The sequence below is a fragment of the Grus americana genome, chromosome 1 (genome assembly GCF_028858705.1).
Source record: "Grus americana isolate bGruAme1 chromosome 1, bGruAme1.mat, whole genome shotgun sequence".
Lineage (NCBI taxonomy): Eukaryota > Metazoa > Chordata > Aves > Gruiformes > Gruidae > Grus > Grus americana.
In genome coordinates, this window is record NC_072852.1 from 57,349,368 (window position 1) to 57,364,676 (window position 15,309).

The following is a 15,309-nucleotide window of genomic DNA, read 5'->3' on the forward strand; positions in this document are numbered from 1 at the left end:
GTGGTATCAGGATGATGGATGCACCTACTAGTCATTAAATTCAGTGTATGCAGAACAGTGCAGAGCACCTTATGGATACTATCTCTTCACTACTGCATTCTAGTACACTCTGGCACGTAAAACCTGAGCCAAATTTCCATATACTTATAAATCCCTGAAAATCAGTATCAGTGAAGGTACTTCCTCAGGCCTAATTTGCCCCCCAGGTAAAAAGGTCCACCATTCAGAAACACCAGATCCTCATTAGCAGGAGAGGACTGGAATCCGAATGTCTTCGGATTTGCTGTTCATCAAACACGCACCACTGGAACTAAGCACCTTATCTAATACATGGGCCTTTCATACAGCAAGACTTTTTTTTTTTTCCAGATTGCCAGCAGGAATCAAATACGGACTAAAGAAGAAAACTGTTCTTCATTTGATATAGAAGAAAAAATTATTTCAAGCTTCTGAAGAGTGCAGCTGCAAGAGAAGCACTTATTAATGTAAAAACAATTGTGGTTCCTGTGAATTCCAAAGTCTGAATTGGATATGGCCCACTGGAAAACCCTTGAAGGACAGTAAGGGTGTGCAAACTGTCACTATTACAGAGAGTAAGCAGAAATTTAGGATAGGTCCAAACTCTCTCACAAGAGCATAAAGCAAAACAGACACACAAGTGCTCTTCAAATACGGTGGTCTTGTATACATGGCATACTTGAAAAAAAGCAGTTAGAACAAGGCAGTAATGTACTGAACTATGTCTTATTTGAGACTGTGCTTACTTGACACAATCTTATTGATACATGATTGCAATCAGTCTCTATCTAGGTATGTAGATAAAAGTGTTAACTTTTAACAGATGGTCTAGCCATATTATATCTAATTGCTACAACTTTACATTACATTGAGTTTGTTAGGAATGTACGAAAACAACATAAAATGTAACGTATGGAAAAAGAACAGAGCACTTTTTGTCATTTTACATGCTAGTTGAGTTACTGAGATGAAAGCAAGAGCATCCAGAAGATGAAGAAAACTTGAATGTAACTTCATTGCTTGTAGAAACTAATCATTTACCAATTCCAGTGACTTTAAAATCTCATCATAAATGAATTACTTTTCAAAGAAAACCATCATATGCATCAACTGTAGCTGACAAAAACAAATCGCATCAGACAGTTACAGAAAAAACTTCACACCCAAACCCACAGGAAGTAACACACTAGAAAGTATATGAAAACAGCCATGTATCCTCTAGCTGGCTAAGAACTAGTATACACTAATGTTCTTCTCACCTCCAACTTTCAAGAACGCAATACTGAATTTTGGTTGATTTTTACCTTTGACAGTTTCCAAGGGCTGCCAAAGCCCACAAGGATCTGTCCTGGCTACATTCAGTGCAAAAACGAAACCCTAAAAGGAGACAAACAAAAATTTAAAAGGTCAGTCAACTGTAGGCATTACTAGATAAAAAAAACATACAAAAATGAAAGTCAATTGTCTCCAAAGATCAGCCACCCTTACTCCCAAAACATTTAGTAAAACCATATTCATCTTAATAAAGTCATGTAGAGCAAACAAAAAAAAATTGTAATCACAAAAGAAGCAACACAGCTCCCTTTCCCTCTCCTCCCCGTATTTTATGCAGTACTGGGGAGATGGGGAAAAAGAGCTGCAATTAGGGTTAAAGAGAGAAGTACTTTTCTCCTCACTATTCTTTCACTTCAACTGTCACCCCAGTCTAGGAAATTATTCTTCAAAGGCAAGAAATTTACATACTGCAAAAAGCATTTACTTGCTGAGCCTTAGGCTCAAATTTAAGATCAAGTTTTAGCAAATTTAGGCTTTTACAGAATAAAGTTGCACCACTGCTGGAAATGCATCTTTAACTACGTCAGAGAAAATGTTAAAAACCTAATACTGTTTATTGCTTCCGCATACTTATTACTCACCCATCACCACACAACTTAGACCAACCATCAGTTTTGATAAAAGAGTAAGAATCCTTATACCGTGACCCATCAAACCATTTAAGATGTATCTTACACCTGTATCAATACTGACTGACTCGCTTGCTCTGAATCTTCGCTAAATACTACAGATGCAGGCCTGACACTGAAGTCAGCATACCTTGCATAGTGCTGCATGACAGAAACCTCAAACTGATACTGAACAGGAAATTCCCCTTCCAAGGATTTACTGTCACTATCAGCATTTCTGTAAACTTTGCCACTGCAACCACTTGAACAAAAAAAAAAAGAAAAAAGCTAACATTTCCTCATAGGTATAATGGGAATACCTCCTAAAAGGAATGTCATTGTTTAAATTAGGCATTGCAAATTTTATGTGTACCAAAAATGTTATTTGTTTGGCAGCAAATTACAATTTTCTCATTATTAATAATATCCTTTTCACAACAGTTTTGAACTGCTTACTTACTATGTATAGGTACAAAACCTAAATGTTCATTTTTCATCCAGAAATGAACATGCAGTCAAAGCACTACCAAAGCAGAGTTGCAACATGCTCAGTCTTCTCAATCACCTTGAAGTAGTTTTTCAAGTGAAAAATCTACATTAAGTACATCATCACCTTAATATTATGATGTCCCAAAAGTATTAGCAACCTTACAATCCATGCCTAAATTGAGAATGTTTTTACCAAGCAAGGCATTTTAAAACATTGTTAGAAACTAAGACTATGGAGACAGAAGTCTAAAAGAACTCAAACTCTTGATTATTTTTACAATAAGTGAATGCATACTCTGCAATGAGTAAGAAGTCATAATGTTTACCACTTTGTAATATTTCCTTCATTGAAAAAAAAAAAAAAAAGGACCACTTTCATCTTAGCAAACTAAGCACAGCAAGCTGCATTTACCTGGCTTCATGAGACAGCAGGAGATTAAAGAAATACTTCTATTACTGACACATATTGAAAATAACACATGGAGGTAAGAGTAACCCACTCTCTTGTCTGTAAGTTTTCGATTTTCCCTATTAACTTCCAAAACTATAGAAAAACATGAAAAATTGATTCCTCAACCAAGCGTTAAAGTATCATCCATCTCCCTACAACATCTCAGAAATAGCCAGCCACACCATTTATTATTAATCTACGCAGTCAAGTACACAATATAGGTGAAATCAAAGGCTGTTGTTGACGTAGCAGTTTTATCATGCATATCTGACATATATCCCCATTCAATGAGAGTATCAGCCAATAAGCAAGACTAATGAAGTGTCTGTGAAGTTTTTGACAGCATAGAATTTGAAGTTGGAGGATAGGAAATACTGCAGAAGCTGGCCAAAAACCAGCTTTACCCAGAAAGGGGTTGTTACAGGCTGGATACTGAAATACCATAGCATTAGTATCTAGCAAAAGCATTCAAAGTTACAGCCAAACCACCACATGATTATGGACCACTAATGTCTCCATGGGAAAAGAGAGAACTGCTACTAATTATGCCAATAATCTGTCTTATCTCATTACAGAATCTTATTCATGAAGAGGAGTACGGATTCCTATCCCTAATTGAAAAAAGGCTCTTGTCAGTATCTATCTAACTTTTAACAGATGTAAGACAAGAAAAGACTGATTGTCCTTCTCCCGTTACTCTGACAAATTTAGGCCTATGTTTCTAGAGCGGCCACAATGTTAATTAGCAAACTCAAAGTGGCACAAGAGAGCAGACTCCAGTGAAAACAGTTTGGGTTAAAGACAGAACACGACATGTAGCTGAGTGGGACTGCAAAGATGTTACAGCAAGGAGAATCTCAGTGTCTACCACAGTTAGAACAGAATTTAAATCTCATGCATACATCTCCTCCTAATTCAAATCCTCAGAGTAAGTATCTACTTCTGCCAGCAGCATCAACCAGCTTGCCTGGATTACAGGAAAAATTTTAGTCAGGAAAGCAATCACAGTTCAATTAGGTAGCCAGAGGAGAGGAAAAGGAAAAACAACCAACCAACCAACCCACCCACAATTTATGCACCATTTCTCTGACAGAACAAAGGGAGGGACCTCCCCCTTCCCTCCAAGAACTGTGACAGTTCCTAACCAAGGAACAATCAGCCAACTACAACACTTACTTATTAGTTCAGGCACCGAGGCACACTAGAAGATCAGACTCAGTCTCTATTAATAATCTTGCAATTACAATTACAGAAACAATTCATTATACCTACGTACTCCTGGGTTACATATATTAAGTCCTGGCCTGACAGACCAGAACTGTATGCATGTACAGTATAACCCCAAAATATTCTGTATGTATTTCTAGTTCCAATATAGTCACTGCAGCAAGTCGCTTAGCTGGCTTAGGGAATCTATGAAGCAGCAGAATATCTTGTACAGAGTAAGGACTCCTAGACCAGCTTTTTTTCTCAAGTATTTTTTAGGGTGCTGCCCATCTTCCCACATTTGCACAACAAGTTCTTTACTTACAGCAAATACCTCCTTTCTGGTCACCTCACATAAGCTGCCTCTGTAGGAACACCAAATATTCCAGGTACGCAGAACTGAAAGGAACAGGCTGCCACCAGGAAAATAGTCTCTTCAAATTCGCCCCCTCCAACCCCATCCAAATCTGAAGAAACAGTAAACACTGGTAGTATGTGTGAAGACTTTCCCACTGACTATGAGCTACGACAGAACAGCAGGAAGCTCTAAAAATATAATTCCTATTCACAACTGGGGAAAAACATGGAGTGAATGTGGTTTCTTATATAAGAACAAGTGTGTTCAAGGAAAGTGATTACACAATCCTACAATAACTCCTGAATATTAAGTATTATGTGTAAAAATGAATCCCACTACATACAAATTGTCGGGTATTTAATCCCATTTTGAAAGAATAGCATATCAGCAGCACTGAACTGGCTAACACTCAAGCCCATTTGAAATCATTCAGAATCTACCACCCTGTCTTAACCACAGCTAGAATTAAATACTTCAATTTTGGTTTTGCAAAATATAACCAACTTCCAGGAATGAAAAGAGGTCCAGAAGTATTGGTTTACCACTATACATCCAAGTTAACATCACTAAAATCTGAGTTACGCCAGTTGCTATTATTTAGGCACCATAAAAGAAAGACTTGTTGTGAAGGTAACCAACAGGTGGCACATTTCTAAATTCACTGCATCATTTTGTTGGCTACTGCCCATGCTTAATGTACAGCGTTATCTAGTGACAAACTGTTCCTGTCATTGGACTAGCTGCCATAAACTGAGTATTTTTTTCCCTGAGCTTCTAGCACTAACTAAGAGCTTTCCAGGCATGACTTCCATTCAAGCAATTTCTAACTAGCAACAGTGCATTTGAAGACAAAAAGGAGGGCTTTGCTGCCACTGTGGTTTAATTGTCCTTCTGCTAAGTGGATAAATGTTTGACAGCAGCAAATTTTAAACTTAGTTCTGACTTATGTTGTGGAATGATTCTGATAAAGCAACTAAGAGCACACTGCTCAAAAGGCCTCAAGCTGTCTAAAAATATCACTTCACAAAAACCAGCTGCTGACATAACTACACAAAACCATCACATACCCAATTAGGATATTGGGAAGTTGGCTTAAAGTCATTCACAACTTCAAAACAATACAGAAATATTTCATGTTTTTTCATCTACAGCACACCATCACCCTAACAGTCATGATTTACTATAAAAATTATCCAGGACAATCCAGGTCTCACTGTGGTAATCCTCCTCCACTTCACATGAACTAAAGATATGACTCTAAACAAAGTAGCTGGGAGGAATGGGAAAAGGTAGAAATCCTCAGCCTCTTAATAAAAAAAAAAAATGAATCCAGAGAACAGCATTCAGCAGTGGCAGCTGAGTACTCCACAAAATCACCGAGGTGTTTGACAGCAAAACATGACATGGGATAAAATGTCCATTATGTTTAATTCAGTGGTGGCTGCACAACTTCATATTTTGTTCAGTATTAACTTCTCTGCACTGATGTTTTTTGTACTATAAGGAAAATGGTTCAGCTGTTAATGTAGATATGACACAGCCACTTTCAACAAGATAAGTAACTGTAACTTGGAAGAGATATCACGTACATTAGTCTGTACCGCTTTTCTAAGGGAACATGAGAATAGAAGGACTATACAGAAGTTATGTCATTAACCTGTATGTACAAAACACAAGCTCCAATTCATAGCACTTAAGTCTTTTCACATCAACAGCCCAAATATAAATTAGCAAACCACTTTCATAAAATAGAACATTCCTGAACATGCCAGGGTTTTTTCCTAAATAGACAATTACACAACATGAGCTGCTCAAGAAAACCCAATCACTAGTGAGTTTGGTTTTTTTTTTTTCCATTAAAGAAAGTCTCCCTTCTTGACTCAATGTTAGGGAGGACATGAGAAACAAGTGCAAAAGGATAATTCCCAAATCACATTTAGGATGCTGTTTCCGAGCAAACTAGTAATATTTCTTAACTCGTGTCTCTGTAACCTTTAAAAAAAAGCAACAAACTTATTCACTTGATCACCTGGCTACTGGATCATCATTTCCAAAAGCAAGGTAAGGAAAGGCAACCCTAGACTGCACGAAAATGGTCTAACTCAGACTTGCTATTTAGAAAATCCTGTTTCCAGCTCTGGAATCTGAAGACAGCCTTGAAACATGAGCTGAAGACAGAACATTGCATTGCCACCTTCCCAGTGTTCCAAAACATTTACACAAACAACATTTAAGGTGCTAAATGTTCCTGCTCCCACTAAAGGAAAAAGAATTGAAAAGCGTATTTTTAAAAAAAATGTTTTGCTTACACATTTTTGCCACTTTCTACTGCACAAAGCAGCTTAAAAATTCACTTCTTTCCTGCTCATACTGGTTTTGCTGAAGAATCCGTTAAAGGTTAAGTGAATATAAAATGTATTTGTCTCTATTTTGCCTCAGCAGACTATCATACACTACATATCACTTCTCAACTGTAATCAAGGTTACGTACCAACTATAATCAGCCCAAGGCTGCCAAGTGTTTAAGTTTTCCAAAATCTTTTGTGCTATGTTCCACTCTTTTCAACTGTGGCTAAAGCATACATATACATGTTTCTATACACATACACATATGTGTTCATCTTCTGTTCTCTTATATTTTGCAAACTAATGCTTTTCAGGCACAAAAAAAAAAGGGGCTATTTCACACTGCTAATACTGCTTCTACTTGATAATGGTAGCAATGCTCCAAATCCTAATGGCACACAAGCAGTCATTACCATGAGTATTACGACTATTACATAAATTTAATTGTGCCCTGGTGGCAGAGACGGGGATGCAGTCAACATGCTCAAACTGCCAGCAATCCACGTATACTATCATTCCCAATGCTTCAGCACTGCTGGAGCAAAACCAGTACAATAGCAAGCCTTTATTTCAGGACATTTGCAAAATGACAGTTTTTAGAATACAGAGGACTTTAGTTTCCAGGAGGAGACGCAAAGGAGGGGGGATGTTATACTAGACCAGAGACTTTAAACATTTTTGTCCATCTTAGGGAAAATGTTACGATGAGAGACAAGTCTACTTCTCAACAGCTCAACTTTAAACCTGAAAGCTATAAATAACTCCTTTACTGCTGATAATCCCAACAGAATCATCCCATCGGATTGCTCATACCACGAAAGACAACTCAGGATCGAAGGTTTCCTTTTGAGCTACAAGCAAGCGTCATCAAGTCCTATACAACAGTATGCTTATCGAAACCAGAGTGTTTATCAAAACCAGCAGTAGTAACTAAATTAAAACTGATAAGGTAGCAAGCAGGCATATGCACAGGAAAGGGGGAGGGGTGGTTTATCCATTGACACATTCAAATGACAACTTCAGCAGTTAGAGTTAAAGACAGCACTACTAAAAACCATTCAAATGCATCACAGGATTGTAAGACACTGCACCTTTCAAACTCTTTAGTTCTTACTATCTTCCTTTATAATAATTAGAAGAGTATCAAAGTTTCCTGTATTAAACCATCCTTTGTTTTGTTGTCTTTTACAATAAGAGCTGCATTGTTAGGAATTCACACCAGTGGGGCAATACTGCTGCTAACTCCTACAGCAGTCATGACACACAAACGTGCATACCTTGCTGCACATAGAGATGCTCTAGATCACAGCACTACGCTCTGTAATGCAGCTTTGGGTAGATGTTTATAGCCAGACTGAGCTGTGACAGAGCCAGGAGGAGGGCCGGGGGGGTGTGATAGAGAATGAAGCTTAAATCACAATTTCCTTTTATTTTTTACTTCACTCTGCTAGTTTACACACCAAAATTTTCCAAATGAATGTACCATATTTATCACATTTTCTAATCACTAATAACTATTTTGTTGTATACAAAGACATTTTTACTTCCTACTAACATGATTATATATGCAGAGAAGTCCAAGATTTTAACAGTACCATTGTCAAAGAAAACAAATACTGAGTTGTTAAGCAAATAATTCTAAACTATAATTGCAAACACCAACTTTCAACATAACCAGCTGCCAAGTTCAGCTTCATCAATATTTATAGCTTGACATCAGTCTGAATTGTACTTTTCAGCTATTTAGGCACCTAAGAAAGGAACAGGAAGCTAATTTTCAAAAATCTGCTCTATATTCAACAATGTTTTTTCAATCTTTAAAGAAATGAGGCAACACACTAATTTTTTATGGCTTTTTAAAAAATTTAATAACAAAATGAAAGTTATTATGGATACAGTCCTAGTCCTCAACACTACAATCTCCGATAAACACGCTCAGTTAGCTCTACCGAATATGGAACTACTTGCAAGAACAGTTTTGGACCGCTCAAGTATGTGTGAGGCCAGGGCCCTAAATTTTAGTCTTCTGGGTTTGGCACAAAACAATTCTTCAACATTCACATCTAATTTCCTCTGAAAGTGGCATTTAAAATATAAAGAACCAATCTTTATTATTTTCCCCCAAAATATGCAAGTCTGCCTTTAGGCTACCTACTTGCAATACATGACAATTGATTTTCACAGTCAAGCTCTCCCACCATATCTAAAAACCTAACTCTTTAAATTTGCTTTTGAATGTTTTTCACTTTTATATGTTTGTCACTTTTATATGTTAGTTTTCGTTCATCCTTTATTCAATCTGAAACTGAGTAATAAAACTTTCCAGTTATTTTCTGAGTTAAAACTTTGTAAAACTAAAGTTACTTTTAGTTTATTTACATACCCAGCTGAAGCAGGGGTAAGTTAAACTGATATATGGTATCCATACACAAGGCAGTACCAGTTTATCTAGTTACCTAAACTGGTGAAAGTAACATTATCCAGTGTTGGCTGAGTACAGGGTTAGAGACAGAACAGACTAATTATGTCACTATATTCTTGCCCTGAGGCCACCACCATGTTACCGCTGTCAGAAGCATTTTCCATTGCTTATTAGCCAGCGTTAAAAGTATTTGATACAACGGGACTTGTACCCTTTTTTCCCCTGAGACCGTTCTCCACAAGCTAATTTACTTTTCAATCAACAGGAAGTCTTTCTCAATTTGAATCCATTTTCTGCAATACATGAATTGCCAAGGACAGGGAAAAGAAAGTTGGCCTTTGAATATGAAAGAACCAGAGGAGTTTACTTCCAACAGAAGAGAAGATTATCAGCCAGTTTTGGTTGCAAAGAAAGTTATAGACAGCTAATTTACTGACTACAGAGTTTAAAAAAGTGAGTGAAAAAGCCTAGCTGTGCAGTAAACTAACATTTCTTTCCCCTCTTCAAGTACCATTCAGCAAAGTGAGTGCCATCAGAAACGCAGGTAACATTCCCCTAACCTTTTATTAAATAGAATATAAACACTGAAAAACAACTAAAATCTGCCCATGTTCTTGATGTTGTCACCACAGCAGCCACAGAAATTGGAGGAGCAGATCCTGAAGCACCCAAACATTTATCCAAGCAAAAAGCACAGCTATATTTAAAAACCCTCAATTAAACTTTAGTATCCTGCTTTGTTTTGAAGGGCTATGAAATACATGACCTGTGCCTGTATAAAATCACAACAAAATAAACCCCAACAAACACTTAATATGAGGGGCGGGGGAATACTAGTATAAAGACAATATCGATCTTTAAAAACTTCCCAATATAAGAAAAATATCAAAAATATTAAATATTGAAAATTTTTTGCAACATCAATGAAAATATGGTCTGTATCTTGACCAACAGTCCCAAACAAGCACTGTGGCTTGATTCTTTTTCATTCTTGCTCTCCTCATGAAAAAAAGATTCATCCGCATTTTTCACTGCAAGAACAGACTTCTGGTACAATGCAATTAAAATCTGACAAGGCAGAATCTTAGCTATTTGACAAACAGAAAAAGTTAGAAAGCTAATTTGAAACAAATTCTTCTCAGAATCCAAATATGTACAGAAGGATATGCATTTAAATTACAATAGCTGTGATAGTAAAACTTCCTGTGTGGACAGACATTTGTGCCAAAGCGTTCTTTTTTTAGCTTATTACTTAGAAGCAGTTTAAGTTGAACTTAAAAAAAACCCCAAAACCAAAAAGACCCAAACATTAATTTCAGAATAACCATGTTCCCAACACAGAGTTGAACTGCCACATTTACAGCAATATAAGAATAGTGTTATAATCACACAAACATATCCAGGAAAAAATCTCAATGCAAACAAATCCTAGAGAGGGTCACAAAGAAAGATACTAAAAACTATAAAAGCAGCTGACAATGTCGCAAAGCAACTATCTCATGCTATATGTATTATAGAATTCTTTCCTAAAGTGATTTTCAGCTGCTTCAGGTCAAGGATGGATCATCATTCATTTTGGGATTAAGTAGATTTTGGTTTCTGTAAGAAGCTGGGGTGAGGGGACACATTCTCTTCCTCTCTCTCAGAGACAAAATTTTTTAATAAAAAATTTACACTAATACTTTCTTTAAGTTTGTATTAAAGATATTGTTCCGCAAACTAGTTGCACCCACTAATATTATTAGCTTACAGTTTCACTGTATTTGCAAAGAAAGTGAATGTACAGGTGATTTTACCTTCTACAAAATCTAACTTCTGGAAAAATTTTTAAATCACAAAGTTATGGTACTACTATATAAAAAGCAGATTCTACTGTTGGCTGTAGTGAGAAAATAAAATGTATTCTACAGCATTTCAATTGTCTCCAGAGTTATTAGTTTATTTCTACAGATACAAAAAACATTGCAGGAGAGAAGTAAAAGGTTTTCAAACGTACAAGCGAAGAGCCGGACAACCTGTGTCTCTTCAGCCACACATAGCTCATAAGACATCCAAGTTTATAACCAGACCACGCTGACACAGGGTTGCTGGGTAATTTATATTTCTTGCCTGTAAAAAGCAACAAGACAAGAGGGCCTGCTGCTATTAACACCAATGGATCTCCCTAAGGCCAAAGCATGTTTAGTCCACAGCAGACCGGCAACCCTGGAGAGTTACTTCTATCTCCTAGAGGTGAACCCCCTTCCTACCACATGTGGGATACAGCCATGAGATTTTTGCAGAGAGGCGACAGGGCCAGGAAAGGTGGTAACAACTGCCTTAGAGCAGCCCAGACGTTTCTCAGTTCTGATCATGTGGAGACTTAATAGACCAGTCTCAAAACAAGAATGCCATCATACAGCTTTTCAAACATTTAGCTTCTTGATTTAAAATAATACTTTCAATTTAACTTGTGAAACTTTGTGAGAAAGTCTACTTTTGCACATGAAGAACACAGTAGAGAACTGCAAAGGCACAACCAGTGTTTGCTGTAAGAAAAAGAGACTCGAGTAGAAAAAAAACCTGCAACCTTAGGATTCAAGATGATCAGAGGAAAAGGAAGAGGTATTTCCGACTAGCAAAAGAGAGGCTAGAATCTGAAAATCTTTGAACTTAACAGAAGAAATTTAACAGTATTCATAAAAACTACTTTCTTTGTAGACCGCTAGCAAATCGAACAGCGTAAAAGAACAAATTTCTCTTAACACAGAACAGACTTCACTACCAAAAAAATGAATACACTACTGAAAAACTGTCAGGTTGTTTTTCACTATAGTACTTTTTATAATGCTGTCAAGAGCTACAGTGAAGTTATAAAAATTAAATGCAAGTAAAAACATTAATGACACTGACTTTGCTACTCATTTAGATGGCTTAGAGGGCTTCCCCTGACACAGGCAACACGATAGTATTGTATCACCTTTTGCCTAATCCTCTGTCAGGCTATCTAAAATTATCAACTCTTTGTTTTGCAACTTTGCTTCCTATCCTTTCATCTGCTAATTAGCTTTTGAGCCTTCAATCTTCTGCCTGACAGGGTCAAAATATATTGACTACCAGTTTATACTTTACAAATTTATTCTGACCAGCATCCTACAGCATGCAGCATGACTGCTGCCTTACAGTATCACCCATTGCTCCTTACAAGCAGTATGCTTCTCCACACACCTGAAAGCTAAACTGGGTAAGAGCTACTTTAAGATCCATTCTTCCCTTTTAAATACATATTTAAAAATTTTCAAACAGTGGAAGTCTCAGACAGAACATGGATTTTCTTCCCAGATTTTTTCACAAATTATTGTGTTTTTTCTAATCCACAGACATTACATCAGGAAATACATGCAAAATATCTGATTTCAGAACTACTAAATCTGGCAAAGCCCAGAAACGCAATCCGTACTGACTAGCTGAAACTGGAAAAGGTCATCTCCATAGCTCACTACATGGTAAACACTGAGAACATCCAAACTCCAACCACAACCCTTACACTGATGAAAACTTTAAAACCTCAGAACATTCCCCTACAACATGATGCAAACCATAAGTGCAAAACCACCCTCTCCCTCTTACCGCTATAAGAAGGCAAAGGGAAAAAATTATTTAACATACTCACTGCCTACTGCTCTAAAGGAAAAAAAAAAAATACACCAACTCTTTGCAGCAAAATGTGCTTACTTCCCTGAAGAAAAGTGTAATGCGAAGAAGGTACAAACAGTAAAGCAGAGAAACCTAAGAAAGTATAAGAGTTTTACTATCTGCTCAAAGTGGCAGGGAACAGCAATTAGAATATCCTGATTACTATTACCCTAGTCACCTCACAAGCAGAAATACCAACAGGCAACTTACTTGTCTGACAGTGACAGCTGGCTCAAGTACCAAAAAGCACCCCTGTTTTTATTATAGCAGGTAGTAGCAGAAAGTTTAGTTAGGATTCACAAGAAATTAAAACCTATTCTTCAGTCCCTATTCCACACATTGTTTGCTGAAAGAACACACGAACTTTGCATATTTTTATCTGAATAGGGAGAAAGACAGTAAATATTAAGCTAAGAAAGACTATCAGCAAGAATCCACGTCTTATTCTACCACATGTAGTCAAACAATTAGAAATATATGTTACTGTTTGCTCAACACCTCTGTGCTATGTTCTTGCTATTAGAACTGAAGACTGACATCTTCCTGCTATTCTTTCCCCAAGACAGCGTAATATTTCACAAGTAAAATTTCTGAAATCACAACAAATAGATCACTAAAAGCAATTCCAGAGATAATTCAGGCACACACACTTTATAAGCAATGAGGTGACAGAAAACTTAAGTTAAAGGTAAACTCACTGCTATATATTTGCTAGTATCAGGTACTTCCCTCCTTATCTATGTGCTACATATGCTTAATTTATCATATCATAGAATTATACAATGGTTTGGGTTGGGAGGGACCTCAAAGACCATCTAGTTCCAACCCCCCTGCCATGGGCAGGGACACCCTCCACTAGACCACGTTGCCCAAAGCCTCATCCAACCTGGCCTTAAACACTTCCAGGAATGGGGCCTCCACAACTTCTCTGGGCAACCTGTTCCAGTGCCTCACCGCTCGGAAGACAAACAATGCTAGTTCTTCACAAGGTCACATTTAGTGATCCAGAAATTATACACAGAAAAAGGCTGAGTGAAAAATAAAATTTAATAATACAGAATTGAATAGCGGTAAGCTGTAAGGTACACTGGAAGTAGAAGTATTGCAGAATTTATAAATCTTCAGTACAGACAGCGTTTGTGAATCTAATGGCAGCACTAGGGAGCAATTACTGAGGAAAGCCATTGCAAAGAAGCAGGAAAATGACTGTTAATCATTATTATTACTATTATTGCACAAACCAGACAATATCTATGTATAAAAAGACAGTCCGGGAAAATAAACATGTTAATGGCAATAAGTGACTAGGACAAGAGACTTTGCATCCAATCGTTCCGCAGAAAACGGAGAATAAAGTAACTGAACCATTAAGTAGACTATTAATAAACTCATTCAAGTCAATAACTAAGCTCCTTAGACTTATTCTATGAGCTACAGTTCATACAGCTTAATTGTAAATCCAATCTCTTCTGCGAGCAGAAAAATACCAGCTTTACTGGAGGAAAAGCCCCAACAACAAAAAAAACCCTAAACCACTCAAAAAACCAAGCAAACAAACTCCATTTGAACATATTTTCAAATGACTTATTCTGTAGCAGTCCTCTAATTCTTTCCATCATTCTGGACTCAGCTATTCATCCCATTGTTCTAGATGCAGCTATCTCTATATATGATGTATATTATACATTACTTCTACAAAACGAATTTATTTCTGATTTTTTGCTTCCTATGACAGGAGGCAGATCTAAGGTAAAACACACTGTCAGAACTATGTAAAATTCTCTCCTGAAGCTCTCTCCTCTTAAGTCATCCTCCAACATCAAGTTTTAATGATCAAACACTCATCACCAAGCAAAGCCATGACACACATTCTACCTAAATGTTTTATTGGACTATTCAGTCACACAAACTCTGGTAGATGAAGCTTTTTTTTGATTTACAGTTTCAAGATTTTTATTCCCAAACATTTGAGCTTAATACTTAAATGAAAGCTTAGATTTCCAGCTAAATTTGCAGCTATACAGAAACTGCAGTAATGGACCAATTCATAAGGCTGCCTAATAGAGAGACACTGACTGGTTTATAATTAATTTTTTTCCCCACTACTTCCACATTACAGGATTGAAGTGATTCCCTTTACTAAGCATCCCGATAACATCATCGGAAAACAGAAACCAAGACCAAGTTCACAAGTATGCACATTAGAATTTTACCAATTAGCACTGAAAATTCTGAGCTAGTTCTGTATGTATAGTTTTACATGAAATTGTATATTCATGAAACCTTTACATGCAATATAGCTAACCAAGATGAAAGTAAAAGGTATAATGATAACCTCACCTATTTCTACAAAGAAAGATGTGCCTGCGCCTCGTTGCCCCCAGAACTTCACAGCAGAAAA

The 15,309-nt window shown here is 36.9% G+C and overlaps 1 protein-coding gene across 20 annotated transcripts in view; it reads right to left on the bottom strand.

The window, feature by feature from the left end:
* Positions 1-15,309, bottom strand: part of TNRC6B (trinucleotide repeat containing adaptor 6B) — a 146,421-nt gene that overhangs the window by 129,134 nt on the left and 1,978 nt on the right. For 16 of the 20 annotated variants that reach the window (XM_054807909.1, XM_054807846.1, XM_054807745.1 and 13 more), the window contains exon 2: positions 1,323-1,395. The exons of 3 other annotated variants lie outside the window; for them this stretch is intronic. The gene's annotated coding sequence lies outside the window, so the exon portion shown is untranslated. Of the gene's footprint in view, positions 1-1,277; positions 1,297-1,322; positions 1,396-15,309 lie in introns of those variants that run through there. One more of the 20 variants, XM_054807750.1, reaches the window with a different exon arrangement.